We start from the raw sequence: 15,753 nt of genomic DNA, 5'->3' as shown, positions 1-15,753 counted from the left end.
AGTATTTACAGTAGAGATTCTTGCAAAGAAAGATGATCTCATGATAAATATCTCAGGAAAATTAATTTGGCATTAGTAGCCAGAATATATACACTATAATGCTATCATACAAAAGAGATCAGAAAACCATGTGGAAACTTTGTAGTTAGTTCATATGGGAAGTATTTAATCTCTTGGAAACAGTGGCAGTGGCGATCATTTGCAGAAGAAAGAAGAGATAGCTTCTTCAAATTAAACTCTTGATATAAAATATGAGGAAAACCAGTGAGTCAGGATTGCTCCTGAGCTCCTACCTTTGGAAGATTGGGAAAAAGGTGAGGCCATCAAAGGAAATATGCAAGTTGGAAGTATAGATAATTGTGAACTTGGTTTTGATAGTCTAAGGTAATAGTAACATTAGCAGGTAGGAAGTTTCTATTGGTAGTTCTCAATTCAGGGGTTTATGTAAGAGGTCAAGGGAAGCACTATAGATTTGGGAGTCAATAATATTGAATTCATAGCTATCTAGGGCCAACTTATCCATTAGGCACAGTAAGACTGAGACTTAGAGCAATGGCTACTGAGATTTGTCCTCCCTTTCATATATACATTTACGTGTATAACATGCCCATGACCATGCATGATAGTGGGGGGCATGTATACTACTATGTCCTCACCAAACAGGCACTGAGAAACTGGGCACATATTCCTGCCAGGAGGACCTTGGTAACAGTGTTTTAACCATATCATGGTGACGTGCCTTCATCCTTTAGCCAAGTCTTCTTACATGGATCATATTAATACCCCGACTCCCTACTTAATGGAACAACTAAAAAGCAATGAAAAAGAGATCTTAATGTAGCTTTCACAACCTATTTTTCTTTCTTTAACTTTACCATTGTCATTTTTTTTTTTTTTTTGAGACAGTCTTCAGCTGTCACCCTGGGTAGAGTGCTGGGTCATCACAACTCACAGCAACCTCCAACTCTGTGGCTTAAGCGATTCTCTTGCCTCAGCCTCCCAAGTAGCTGGGACTAGCGTGTCTGCTAAAATGCCCAGCTATTTTTTTTTTTTTTTTTGGTTGCAGTTGTCATTGTTGCTTACCAGATCCGGGCTGGGTTCGAACCCGCCACCCTAGGTGTATGTGGCCGGCGCCCTTGCCGACTGAGCTACAGGAGCCACCCAATCATTTTTTAAAACAGAAAAAAATCACGCAAAAGACAATTATCATAATGTTTTTAAAAATGAACACAGGAATAAAAAAAATGCAGTATTCACTTAAGAATACTAATACCAGATCAAATTACATGCTATCATTTAAGGAGGACAAAGGACCTTTCTCCATGTACTTGATTAACCACATGATTCTACAGGTCTCTAACCTAAGGTAAACTGAGGATATAAAACATACTCTTAGATCTCTGGGCCCCAACTCTATTAGTGATTTAAGAAAAAAACCCAAATTTTACATGTTATTCATATTTTCCTAAGTATTTTTTCTATTTTTCTATCTTAGATTCTTCTTATGTCAGACATCACAGAATTGTTTTCAATTTTATTCCTGAGATGACGTGGTATTTGAAACTTATGTAAAGTTAGGTCTATCACAACTTGTACCATCTAAAAAAATTTCTAAACTGTGCTCCTTTTATTCTTCGACAAAGTTTGCCAAAGGAATGACTACATTTCTTAAACACTGCAAATAATAAAGTCGATTCTGTATTTGAACAGGTTGACAGCTTCACTTCGCAAACTCACCCTAAATTCCAAAACCAAACAGTTGCCTGACAATGGTTGAGATGACAACAGAAATAATTTCAAGCAGTAACAAAAACAGAGTTAAGCTAGTATACACAACAGTGCAAGCCTTTTTCTTTTTAAGTGATATAAAAAGGGAAGCAATCAAAGGCGAAGGAGGCAACATGCCCATTAGGTATGGCATAAAGTCTTGGCCTACTGCAGTAAGTTATTTACAAAATCAAGTTAAAGTGTATCCTTTGTCCTTACCAGCAGGTGCAGCTATTAAGCAGGAAACATTCAAATATAATTTGGCCTTGAGGGGAAAAATAAATAGACAGTTTTCTTTCCCTTCCATTAGAAATGCCTAACACCAGCATGATAATTTAATAATTCAATTTTCATTTGTAGGAAAAATTAACCATTTATTTGGAGTTTCAAAATCACTAAACTCTGAACACATGTTTGATCAAATCTTAGGCATTTCAAGGAAATGCCTTTTTGGTTCTCTATTCTCCTCAAACTATTAGTTTCCTTTTAAGTATTTAGCAGAAGCCTACGAGTACTGTGAATGTTTAAGGGGAATGGGGTCAGCCATTCATTTCTATTTAATAAGGTAAGAAAGCCAAGCATATAGGAAGGGTGGCCCTGTTTTACTAAAAAGAAACTGACCTGAGTTCACCTCTACATGTGGCAACATCATGTGAGGCTGTGAAGGCTTTTCGGTAGAGTATGTGGAAAGTGGAAAGTGCCAGCTGAGTCTTAGGACAAGTGTTCAGAAAGCCAAAAGAAGAAGGCTGAAGAACTTGACAGCATGGATTTCAGGATTTAAATTCTTAAGGATTTAAGAAGCAGAGAGGCAAATGAGATATAGTTGTGAAAGAGACAGGATGAAATCCAGCAGTAAGCGTCCTTTTACCAACAGAAGGGTATAAGAATCAAAGAGTGATCAACAGCATCAAAGGCTAAAAATTAACAACTTCCCATTGAATGTGGCGAGTAGAAGAATCGTTTTGAGGAATTTGGTGTGATATAAACCCAGACGGCAATAGGTTGAATGAATATGAAAGGTAAAGCAAATTTAAGTTTCCTTTGAGTATTTTGGGTATAAATTGAAGAAGCAAGTTAGAACAATACTTGGCAGAATGAATCCTACAAGGGTAGTAGGGGGTGGAACTTAAAGATATGAGAGAGTTTAAAGGAAAGATATGAGAAGGAAAAAAGAAAAAAAAGTGACATTTATGAAGCAAAATTCATGGGTTCCACAAGGTCAGGAAAGATTGACCTCTGAAGCTCAGGTCTTGGTGCTGGTTTTGATGCGGAGGCATTGTCTTTCTCCAACACAGCAGGGAAGAGGTGAAGGGGGCGGGGTAGACGTTGGTAATTGGTCCTTTGTTTGGAGAGGATGAACAGAGTTTCTAGCTCATGTTCTTCATCATATTTTTTTCCATGAAATAGGCAAAACCATTTGCTGCAGGTGAGAACAGCAGGAATGTGATAGGTACCCTGAATTAAGTGGGAAATAAACAGACGCTGATACTTCTGTAGGGGCACCACACACAGAGCTTGCCTGCACGAGGGCTAAAACTTGGCCAGACAAGCTACGGATGGTCAAACTAATCCATAACTGACTCTGAAGAGACAGAGTGACCGAAGAACAGGAAGTGATGAAATGACTCCTCCTTCTGAGAAAATGGGTAGAAGAGTTAAAAAGGGGTGCAGACTATATAGGGAAGTTTTCAAGTGTCTTATTGATCTTTATGACGCCAAAGTTTAGTGTGGAAACCGGCATGTGGTAGGTACAAAATAAATGATGGTAGAATAAAGGGTATCATGAAGGGCTAATGGAAAGAAGTGTCTGCCTTGATGACATTCAAATTAGTAGTAGTAATAGTAATTCTACTGCTCATCATAACGATGATAAGAACAAATGTTTATTGGGAGGCGCCTGTGGCTCAAAGGAGTAGGGCACTGGCCCCATATGCCATAGGTGGTGGGTTCAAACCCAGCCCTGGCTAAAAACTGCAAAAAAAAGAACAAATGTTTATTGAGGGCTATACAGGGTGGACATAAAGTTCATGTGCAATTTTAAAATAGTTTAACATTGTGAACTGCACATGAACTTTGGGGACACTCTGCATGTGCCAAGCACTGCTCTGAGGTCTTTGTTTGTATTAATAATGTTTTATTTAATTTTCACAGAAGTCCATGAAGTAGTACTGCAATCTTGCTAGTGAGATTCAGGCAGGTCAAATAACTTGTGAAAGCCAAGTAGATATAAATGGAGGAACAAGGATTTAAATGTCTGATTCCTGGAGCCCACGGTCTGTAGAGGACTCCTGGAATGGTACAAACGTATGATTGAAGAAGATAATACAAAGGTTTGAGATTGATTTTGGCAGCTACATGGAAGCAATCTTCTTGTTTGTCATTTGTTCCTTTGCTGCTTAACATTTCCAACCCCATGTCTGAAGCACAAAGGATATTTAACAAAAGGTTAAAGGATAGTAAAATAGATGACTTTGAAGAGAGATGCAGAAGGGCTCTGCATTTTACTACCCTAAATCATTTAAATGGGGAAAGAGCCTCTGAATTTTTTTTTATGCTAACATATACTACTCTTGGTGGCACTGACAGAACATAAATGAAATAATCAACAATTAACAGATAATAACAGCAGCCCTGGTATATGGTCTTTTTTCTTAAATATTGAGATATTTTCATTCAGTGTGGGCTGGTCTTAGGTTCTCCGTGACCTTGTAAGGTTTTAAGCACACTTCTCTGATTGTCAGATTTCTTGTCAAGGTACCTGGGGCTATAGGGCCAGTCTATTTCCTGGGCTTATTATTAGGTAGAATTTTTTTATTTTTTTGAGATAGTCTCACTCTTTAACTCTGGATAGAGTGCCATGGCATCATCATAGCTCACAGCAACTGTATACTATTACCTTAGGTGATCCTCTTACTTCAGCCTCCAGAATAGCTGGGACTTCAGGAACCTGCCACAACACCCAGCTATTTTTTTCTATTTTTAGTAGAGATAGGGTCTCACTCTTGCTCAGGCTGTTCTAGAACTCCTGAGCTCAAGCAATCCACACTCCTAGGCCCCCAGAGTGCTAGGACTACAAGCATGAGCCATCACACCCATCCAGGTAGAATTTTATTTAAGAATGCAAAACTGGGTTTCACAACTTCTCTTGAAACATATGCTCTGTTTTAGTTAGCACAAACATCACATGTCCTACTTTAATGTTTCTAGAAAAAAATTACCGGAATATAATGAATAAGAACAAATGAGAGCAATGGGCAGCATGTTGTTTTATTTATAAATTACAGCCTGATGTCTGCTCTCCTCATTTTGAGAGTCAAGGCTTTAAAACATTTGAAATTTAATGTAACTTATGAAATTGAAGAATAGGAACAAATTTAGATCAAAGTTATACTAAAAATGTTAGGTTCATCTTGTGCCTATATATATCCTTGGTATTTTCAGCCAAGATGTTATTACTTTGATAAACGTTAGCTCTCTGAGATCTTAAACACAATAACACATTTTTCTTTCACACATATTTTCTTTAGTTTTAGTAAAACATTAGTTGAAACTAAAATCTGAAAATGTATGTTTTGGGCGATTAAATTGCCAAAGAGTTAATGAGAATATCCTAACAGGTAAGCAATCAGCTTTCCATCATAGCCGATATGCTAAGGTAGTTTATCCACAGTCGTGTTCCTTACATCTACACAACTCAAAAAAAAAAAGAAATCTTAAATAATAACAAAATTCAAGAAATATGTTGGTTGACAAATCGATAGGTGAAAATAATAAATGTTGTAGATCTTCTTCTTTGAATATTAGTTTCCAAAAATAAAATATAAGTGAAATATGTAAATCAAAGTTTTCCAAATTTATAAGCTTCTGTGGGAACATTTTTGAATGACATATGGAAAATTTATTGGAGAAAAGAAAACTGAACCAAATAAGACTAATTTTTTTTCTATGCATTCAAACATAATTTAGGTGACACAATAATTAATTCTTAGTACATAGTAGTAAGAAGTAGCCTAAATATTTCATTTCAAACTATAAAATAATTATGACTGGATATTATAATATTAGATTTGATCATGTTCTCCAAAGAATAGAAGGAGAAAGAATTGCAAATATTGGGATGGTCTTGGAAATAAGGACTCAAACATATGTTTAGAGTCTTAAAAAATCCAATTACTCTCGTCTGCTTCTCTTTGCTACTTTAATTCTGTTTGCTGTTCATGAGAGCCAGTTTCTGGCAAGATTCCAAGTCATTTCCTTAAAATTTAATTTTAAAAGGGTTTATTTTTTATTATAAAAATAATGTAGGCTTATTTTAGAAAAATTGGAAAACATATTAAAGCTAAAGTAAGAGAAAACAGTCACTCTAGCCCCTCCCAGAAAGATTGCCAACATTTTGGTATATTTTCTTTAATATTTTTTTCAACATTTAGCGTAACCATGAGATTTTTTTTTGTCCTACCCTTTTTGTTGTATTTATTTTAGCATTTATATTTTTATTTTCTGAAAGTAGGGTCACACACATAGGAAGAGTTTGTGATGCAGAAGAAGGAACAACATTAGACCCCTGCAGATGTCTAAACTAGTCAACAAAGAAGACAGCAGAGGAAAGAACAAGAAAGAATGACGTATTCATTTAGAGAAGGCAGGTTTATTTTGACTTATGCTGCAAAAAAAGTTTGTTTAGTGATGGAGAAAGTGGTTTTGGTCCATAAAATCACTCAGGAACCCAGGCTAATGGAAGGTTAACTTACTGAAGAAACATTGCCAGACACCAAGGCAGGGCAAGAGAAGAAATAGGGAATCTTACACCAATATCTTACTGCTTGAGCCAGGAAGAGGACGTGAATCACTGCTGCCCTGTTTTCTTAGACATTAGTAGTCATGTGGCCCTCCCTAATAACCAAGGAACTGAGAAATACCATAAAATAAATAAATATTTGGTGGGTGCCACACTCTCTAACACAAATGAAGAAATAAACAAAGAGATTTACATGTCATGTATATATTTATAAAAGTTCAAGTTCCAGTTTGAAGTTTTTTTCAATTACTCTGATGTCTCATCTTCTTTTTTAAAACTCTGATAACATTCCCGTCTTAGTACTATTTTTAGAAATTATAGACATAAATGTATCTCCTGAAACTTTTACTTAATTATTCTTCTGCCACAGATTTATATGCACAAAATAAGTGTAAGGCAACATTTATCCCATGAATATTCATACTTATTGACCATAAGAGAAGCTCAAGATTACTGAAATATGAACTATTATTTTGCTATATTAATATTCTGGCAGAAATGGTAACATATTTTTGCTTCTACTTCCCTGTAACTAAATTCCTCATCTGCTCATATTCAGTGGCTTTCCTTACCTTACATGATAAAATCCAACCTCTTTGACATGACATACAAAATGTCATGTTGGACATCATTGGACCTCTCTTGTATCTCCATTTACCTCTTTACTGCCATTTTTGCTCTCAAAGCATTTTGTTTTCCTAATACACCACATTGCCTCTTCTTTCATTGATTTTGGTAAATGGATTATCTTTCTGAATGTCAATCTTTCTTCCTAGAATACACCAATGTTTCTTGATGAATTATGAATTCCTTGTTGTCATCAGAGACTTCGCTCAGTTGTTATCTTTCCCTGTGATAACTTGTTTGTTCAAACAATATCCTGTACATATGTCTGTCCTTGAACCACATGAGTATAATGGCCTCTTACATGACTGCCCTGTCTACTATCGGGTGAGATTTCCAGTGCCAAGAATTAGGTCGAATCCACCTTTGGACTCCAGTGCCTATCATAAAAATTAATTTAGATTTGAAGTTTGGATAATTGGATCTAACAGATGGAATACCCTGAAAGCGTTTCTCTTTTTCTTTTCCATGGTCCCTGAAATATACCCTTCAAACCATTCTCCCTGGCTGTTTTATTTTATTAATTCAATATGGGCTCTTGTAAAGTTGGAGGTTACAGACAACATTAATTCGGAGTGATTTTTAATAGGAGGGAATTTTTTACTGTGTTTCAAGGCTTGCTTTCTGCACCCTGGTACAGAGGGGTCAGCTCACTTTAAAGTGTGCCTCAGGTAGGCACATTACGTTCCCTCTCACCCTAGTAGGCCTTTCAAACTATTATGCCTGTCTAAGAGCCAGAAGTGCAGATTCTATGAAAAATGAATTATTAATGTCTGATTTTCACAGCAATAAAACATTTTTGTTCAGAGAGTAGCATTTCTTCCATGATTTCAGACATTTCTTCTTAATATAAAATCCTGACCCTTGAGTAAGGTGTCTTTTTGAATCACAGATTTGCTGACTTTAATAAACACACTGCTGTTACTTTTAATAAGTGCAGAGGTTCAGTTTGGAAAGTTTGTGGTCTAATTACAATCAAAACTACAAAGGAATAGTGATAAATAAATATATAAATGAGACTAAACAATTTCTATGTAGTGAATGTAGTTTCCAGGTAAATTTAAATACAGGCTTATTATTTTTTTTTTTTTTTCTGAAAGGGATTCTTTCCGTATAATATAGATCTCTATTTGCAGAGAGAAGACTTCTGTATGGTAGGAGATAGTACAAAGTTTTCTGTCTTCTGTCCTCCTCAGTCTTACATTTCCATCCTCTTAAATGGATTTGTGGGTTTACACTGTTAATTACACTATGTGTTCTGTTTTCTACTTCGCCCAGATCATTTAGCTTAGATATAGTTGAAAACATCTTTTAACTAGTAATTTGGCATTTAAAAAATGAATTATTCAGAACTTTAGAAACTAGTTTTAAGTTATTACTTAGTATATTAAATAGTATTTAATAGTATATTAAATACCAGATATTAGTATTAAATTATTATAAATGAATCTCAAGACTATCGATCATGTGATCATCTCAAAAAGATATTCAATTTTTGTTTGCTTGCTATTCTAGGGTATTCTAATTGCTCTCAAGTCAAATGGTGGGAAACTTTTTTTCTCTGACTGTTATCCTGTTACATAAATTCAACTCAGATTATGCACAAGATCCAAAAATCCATCGAACAAGTGGGATTTGTCTAACAATGGGTTTTAATTTTTGTTCATATATTTAGTTACTGTACATAGAGGACTCACTTTGTTCTTTGAACTGGTAAAAGGACAATGATGTACACCCCTGCCTAATCTTTCTGTAATGACTAGTATCATGACCACCTACCAAATGGCCATTTTGAAGATTGTTTATTAGGACATAGGGAAGAAAATAATTTCCAAGCTTTATTGAATATCAAAAACCAAATAGTGTCTCAGTCTTATAAGGGTTGTTACAATTTGGAAGATGATTTAAAGAGTGGTCTTTTTTATTCTCTAAATAACCTCTATTAGAATAGATTTCCTATGTTGATTCCAAAAGGAAAGCTACCTAAATGGCATGCTCAGATGCCTACATATGTAAAAAGATATTAGGTTACCATTTTTGATGACTCTATAGCATACATATATATGCCACATTTTATTAATCCACTCATGTAGTGATGGGCACTTAGATTAGTTCCACATCTTCTTTTTTTCCTTGAAATTTCAGGATATATACTTTATCCCTCCCTTCCTTCTTTCTTTTTTATCTTTTTTTAAATCTTTTTTTTTTTTTTATTAAATCATAGCTGTGTACATTAATGCAATCATGGGGCACCATGCACTAGTTTTACATACAATTTGAAATATTTGCATCAAACTGGTTAACATAGCCTTTCTGGAATTTTCTGAGTTATTGTGTTAAGACATTTATATTCTGCAGTTAGTAAGTTTCACATGTACCCTTGTAAGATGCATCCTAGGTTAGTTCCACATCTTTGCAATTGTGAATTTGTGCTGAAATAGACACTAGAGTAGACAGAGCATATGTGTGTTTTTGGCAAAATGACCCCCCCCCCTTTGGATAAATACCCAGTAGCGGAGTTGCTGGATCAAAAGGTAGGTCTACTTTTAGTTCTTTGAGGTATCTCCAGAAGACTTTCCATAGAGGTTGTACTAGTTTGCAGCCCCCCCAGCAGTGCAGAAGAGTTCCTTTCTCCCCATATTTGCATAAATCAAGCAGGTTGAAGGGAGCAGGTTGTGTAAGTTAATATCTAAAGGGTACAGTGCACACTATCTGGGTGATGGGCATATTTATAACTTTGACTCAAACTGTACAAGGGCAATTCATGTAACCAAAACATTTGTGCCCCTATAATATTCTAAAATTAAAAAAAATAAAGATTATGTGAAGCCCATGTTATTGTATCAATGCTCTGGTTCTCTTAGAGACAGGAAAATTAAGAGTCTACTTAATCAAACTCTGTGACTGGCATTTTAAGAAGCATCACAAAGAGCTAGTCTGAGGTCCATGGCTTCGCCAGATTTCTTTTCCTTCCTGCTTTCCAGCCTTAGATGGGTGACATGGTTTCAGAGAGGCAGTCAGTAATCTTTCCTTATTGTTTACCAAATTTTATTCTCCATTCCCATCTGGTTATAAAATACACAATTATATTAGACAAGAATAACCTTTCAAAGGTAGATTATCAAGATAAGTTAAAATACACTGTTTTCTCAAGGAAGTATTAGGCATTGTGAAAGTAAACATGTAAGTCAAGACCTTTGGCTTAAGTGGCTGCTTGCTATCCAGAGACATATGACATGAAACCATGAAGGTTACCTGAGAGATGGAGAAAAATTAGTAGAATCTTCTCTTCATTTAGCAACACATTCTTTTCCTTTTATATTAAAATAAACCAATTTGTTAACATTAGCCTTATCTTCTTTACCGTTTTCACATTCAGTCCTGGTTTGCACACTTTATGGAGGGAAGTCAGAGCAGTAGATGATTTCATATACAAATTTCCAAAAAAGTATGAAGTAGGAATAATTATCTCTGCTTCACAGATGAGAAAACTATAGCTCATATGGTGGAAATAATACAGACACCATCACTAGCACAGACATTATCACTAATAATAAAGACACTATTAGTTTGCTAATAAGTCTTGCTTTTAATAAAGGTCTACCTGGAGAGTGTGAAGGATGGGCACAGAGCAGGTATGTGTCACTTGAGGTGATACAACAGCTATACAATAGTGAGAGATAGTGACAGAGTTGGGAGTAGTGGACATGATACTCATGGTCGGTGCCAAATGGAGAGACTGATGATGAAGGAAGCCTGTCTCAGTGGTATCCACATGCCCTTGGGAAGTTTCCAAATTCTGCACTACCCACATGGCTGAGTTCTGTCGCTGCAAGTGCTAGTAACACTAGGCACTAATACATAATAGAATGAGCTCTAGATTTGGAGCCAGAGACATCTTGGAAATCTTTGTTAGGTGTCTTTAACACATTAATAATTTCACTGAATCTCAGTTTTCTATTTTGTAAAAATAGGATATTTACCTCCTTGTGGATTACACTAAATAATAAACAGAAAAACACTCAGCACAATTTCTATTATCTGGTAAGTGCTCAATGAAATGCCAGTATTCTTTCTTCCTTATCTTATTCACTTTCCTTTCTTTTTCCTGCCCACCAACTAAAACATTCTGATGACCTTTTTACTCAGGCTCTTCCATTCAATAGCATGACCTCTGTATATTTCTTCTCAATTTATACTGCCAAAGGATATCTTGTAGTTCTCTTCCTTTAGTTACTCCAAATAAATACAAAGTAATGCGAAGTTATAGGGACATTCCACATGAAAAGCTTGGGGATTGAGGGTTGTGTCCATGAATAGTATTGTGGAGTCATAGCTTGTTCCACACACCCTAAACCTCCTCTTTTAGCAAATGGCATCAATATTCACCTTGTTTTAAAAAACAGTAGCTTTGTTATTGTACGTTATTCTTTGCCCTCTGCAGAATTGGATATTGTTGACTGCAAAGTTCTTCAAGAAACGTCCTACACTCTTCTTTCCTAAGTAGGATTTTCTCCTTTCCTAATGCGCTGGTCACCTCTTTATCCCTCTTGCACTTCCCTCTGCTCCATGTTAGAAATAAATGTAGGAATTTACTGGCTTGCTTCTGTGTCTCCCCACTCTGGTTCATTCGGTTTCTTGGCTCTAAGAATTCTTGGTGACTCTGATTTCCACCACTGGGCTACACCTCTCCTCTGTGTCCTAGTCTCACATAATCCACCACTCACATTCCTTCTGCAGGTGCTGTCTGTCAGGCATGTCAAGCTGCATGACCAAAATCCAACCGTGAGTGTTGCTGTCCATTGGTTCCTCTTCTATTCTTTGCTATGTCAGCATATGACAAAAATTAGAAAACTGTTTAATTCCGTCTTTTCCTTCACCCCTCAGAACATTCCATTCTAATAGGAATCTATCTCCTGAACCCATCCCTGCACTTCTGCCACCTCCACGGCCCCAGCAAAGGCCACCTCAGCTCCCTCTCTTGGTCTCAAGATTCTTTAAACCTGTGTCTTAGCTTCTGCCACTGCTTTCCATGCAGTCTGAGCATTGATACGAGTGATCTCTAACAAGATTAATTAAACATGTCATTGTCTTCTTTCAATAGCTTTGCTTTATCCAATATTAACTCCTTACTATGGCCTATAGTAAGATCGGCCTAATTTCTTCCACCTTGCCCTTTTGGCATCTCTATATACTTTGTTTCTCCTTGCTCAGGATATGCTAGTCATCCCAGCCTCTTTTCTGTTCCTTGGTTATGCCAACTTCATTTTCTCTTCAACATTTTAGAACTATCCGTGGAATTCTTCCTCTGCCTCATCCCCATCCTTTAGAGACTAGCTCAAACATCATCTCCTGTGAGGTTCTGTTTCTGATTTTATAAATTAGTTTCTTTTCAAGTGATTTTATTTACATAACCATAGTAATTTCCTTTTTGGCAATAATTAAAATAGTTGACTATTTTTACTTGTGTTGTTAGTTTATTATTTTATTTCTACTACCTTCTCTTCCACCTCCCTCCCCCAACTAGAATAGAAGCTTCCTAAGGACAAAGACCTCTCATACCTCAGTTTCACCTCGGTATGTCACACATTACCACAATTTCTGGGTTCAGCATTTAAACACCCATATATCAGCATTCAGCAAATACTTGTTGAATGAATGAATAAAAATATGAATGACTCATCATCTTTTTTCACCCCTGTAGTTATTAAATCTTTAAGTTAAAACTCTCCTATTTTGTTAAGGCCTTGAACCGTTGTCATTCCCATTGTCACTGCCTTAATTCAGATCATCAGCATCTGATGTAATCTGAATCACTGTAATTTCTTGCCAGAACCAGGATTCTCTTATGAATAGTTGTGGTTTGGGGGAATCTTAGAGTAACTTAAAATAAGAAATAGACCAGCCTGGCATGGAGTAATTTGATAGATTTTAACATCTTCATGCAGCCAAAAGGACATATGTGAGACATGTAAATTGCTGCACCAAGTCTTTCAAAGGAGTTATTTTTTTTTTTTTTCAAAAAAATAGTGAACCATAAGAAACTAGTGATTTCAAAAATTATAATATAAGTCATTTTTCCCTGGAAACCTGTGACTTTTATGGGAAGATATTGATATATCCTGTGTTGAGCTCTTGGGATTTTATGGTACATTACACTTGCACATTACTAGATATATTAGTGATTATGCCTCTTCCTAGTGTCCAACAGCAAATAAATACTCAGAAAGACATAGGTTTATGTATCATCTTGGGAACAGCTGAAAAGAATTCTGGGACCAAGAGAACAGAATGAGCATGGGAAGACTCTGCTTAAGACTGAAAATGCATGGTGGAGGACCATGACAATCCTGAGGTCAGTGGGACTCCAGACTTAATGGCTTAGGTGAGGGATCCACATCCTCCCATGAAATTACACTTACTGATATTCTTCCAGCCGGGCCTGTGTGTCTGCTCTTGTTTCTCTTTAGTCCTTTCTTTCATACTGCAACTAGAACGATCCTTTAAAAATTTCCTATTTCCAAATATTTTATGGCTCCCTGTTCCTGTTTGGATAAAATCTAAACATCTTAGCGGGCCTAAGAGTCCTTTCCTCCTTTGGCCGACTGCAACTCAGCTCCTGTACATAGTATATGCTGTCTGTGCTCAAGTCAGATCCTCCCATGTGTGCTCAAGTCATGTCCCCTGTATATGCTTGAGTCATATCCTGATGGATGTGCACGAGTCATATCCTGCAGGATCAGAGACTTTCCATATCCCTGACTCATGTCACATGGCCTGGCACATAGCTGGGTAAATATTTGTTGAATGAACCAATGTAGTGAGATAGTCTACTCCCTTTGCCATCAGATATTTTTGCTTATCTCTAATTACTGCCCATAATGTTATTGCATATTTTTTATCCCAAGAACTTACCCAGCAACCAACTCAACTAATATTAAGAATATTCTATTGCGTGGATTGTCTACAGGAAGATTTGACTGGTGACTATGATTTTGATAATTACTTTTTGACCACCAGTCTTCTTTGGGTTTTGCTTCTTTTTTCCACCCTAGCCTTTTGGGCATCTATATAAAAAATATCTGCCAATAAAAGGAAATTGTCAAGAAATCAATTATTTCTCTTAATATTTGAAATTATTTTAGCAAGTAGAAAGAGTTAATAACTAGACATAGGATAAGCCAGCTAATATTTAGCTATAGAGAACATTGGAGTGATTCTTTGATCTATGGATACTTAGGGAGTGTTAAATAATTTCAAAGAATACTAGAAATGGATTGTTTACTCCATTCTTAAATGTAGGTTGGACGCACCTTATTGTTCTATTAGCTGAAAATCTTCCCTTTTGTATTACAATTATCTTTTCTTTCAATTAAATAACTAAAAGTTAGACCATGCCTATAATTTATTATTGAAATTAATAATTCATTTTTCCTCTTCTCCCATCTCTTTTTGGGTCTAGATTCTCACAAACTGATAATAGTGTACCTCAAGTCTAGAATATAGCTCGCAGAGCTCTGCTGGTTATGTATCATTTACTGGAGAAAGATAGGGATGAATTTATGCCCTGTTAAACCTCAAATGCTTATTAGGTCAGTAAAAACTAATAGTGACAACTAAGCATTAATATAATAATAGTCATAACAAGAGAAAATTGATAAGACAAAATAAGTCAATGGTTGTACAATGAAATGCCATTGTGATTAATGAAATTCTCTGCTTACTATTACACCAATTGTATTTATCATGTTTACATCCACATTAAATATAATACATATAATTTCTCTTTATACCTAAGAAAGCACGGGAAAGGAGGGGAGGGGAAAAGAAAGGAGAAAAAAAACGTGGAATGTATTCAACAATATCTACCTCATTTCCTGTCTGATACTTATTTAACTTTTTCCAAAATGTACAATCTTATGAAATAATTTTCCTTGTAAAAATTAAAAATACTATGATAGATATCTAGGCACAAAACAAATTTTGTACGAGGAAGAAAATCTTAGTTGTTAAACATGTCTATAGGAGGCAAGCATTTATTATTTGAGTGACAATATGGACTTTGTTATCTATATACCCAACAGAATGGGTTAGGAAACAACAAAATCTAATCACATATGACTGACATCTAATCATGGGGAACAGGAGTGATGATAATAGCAATATTAGGTAATGTTTATTAAGTATCTACCAACTGTCAAACGTGTTACTAAATATTTTATATTCATTACCTCATTTGATTTTGACAACACCTCAAGAGGCATGTTCTTTTACCATCCTATTTAAGCCACGAGCAAATGAAGTTTAAATATCCTCTCCTGGAATGTCCAGAAATAAGTGGTAGAGCTTTGATGCCAAGCCATGGATCTAAATTACTCCAAAGCCTGAGTCCTTAAACACTAGCTTATAAGATACCAACTTTTTAAGGAATGTTATTGTTTCAGCTGAAAGATTGGAAAGTCTATACAGTTAGAAAAATGAAAAATGCTAAAATAAGTTGGTGAATCCTACGTAATGGCAGTCAAATGTAACATTTCTAGAAATGTTTATAATTTTAAGCATCT

This window comes from Nycticebus coucang, chromosome 12, assembly GCF_027406575.1.
Source record: "Nycticebus coucang isolate mNycCou1 chromosome 12, mNycCou1.pri, whole genome shotgun sequence".
Classification (NCBI taxonomy): Eukaryota; Metazoa; Chordata; class Mammalia; order Primates; family Lorisidae; genus Nycticebus; species Nycticebus coucang.
This window is presented reverse-complemented; position numbering follows the sequence as displayed.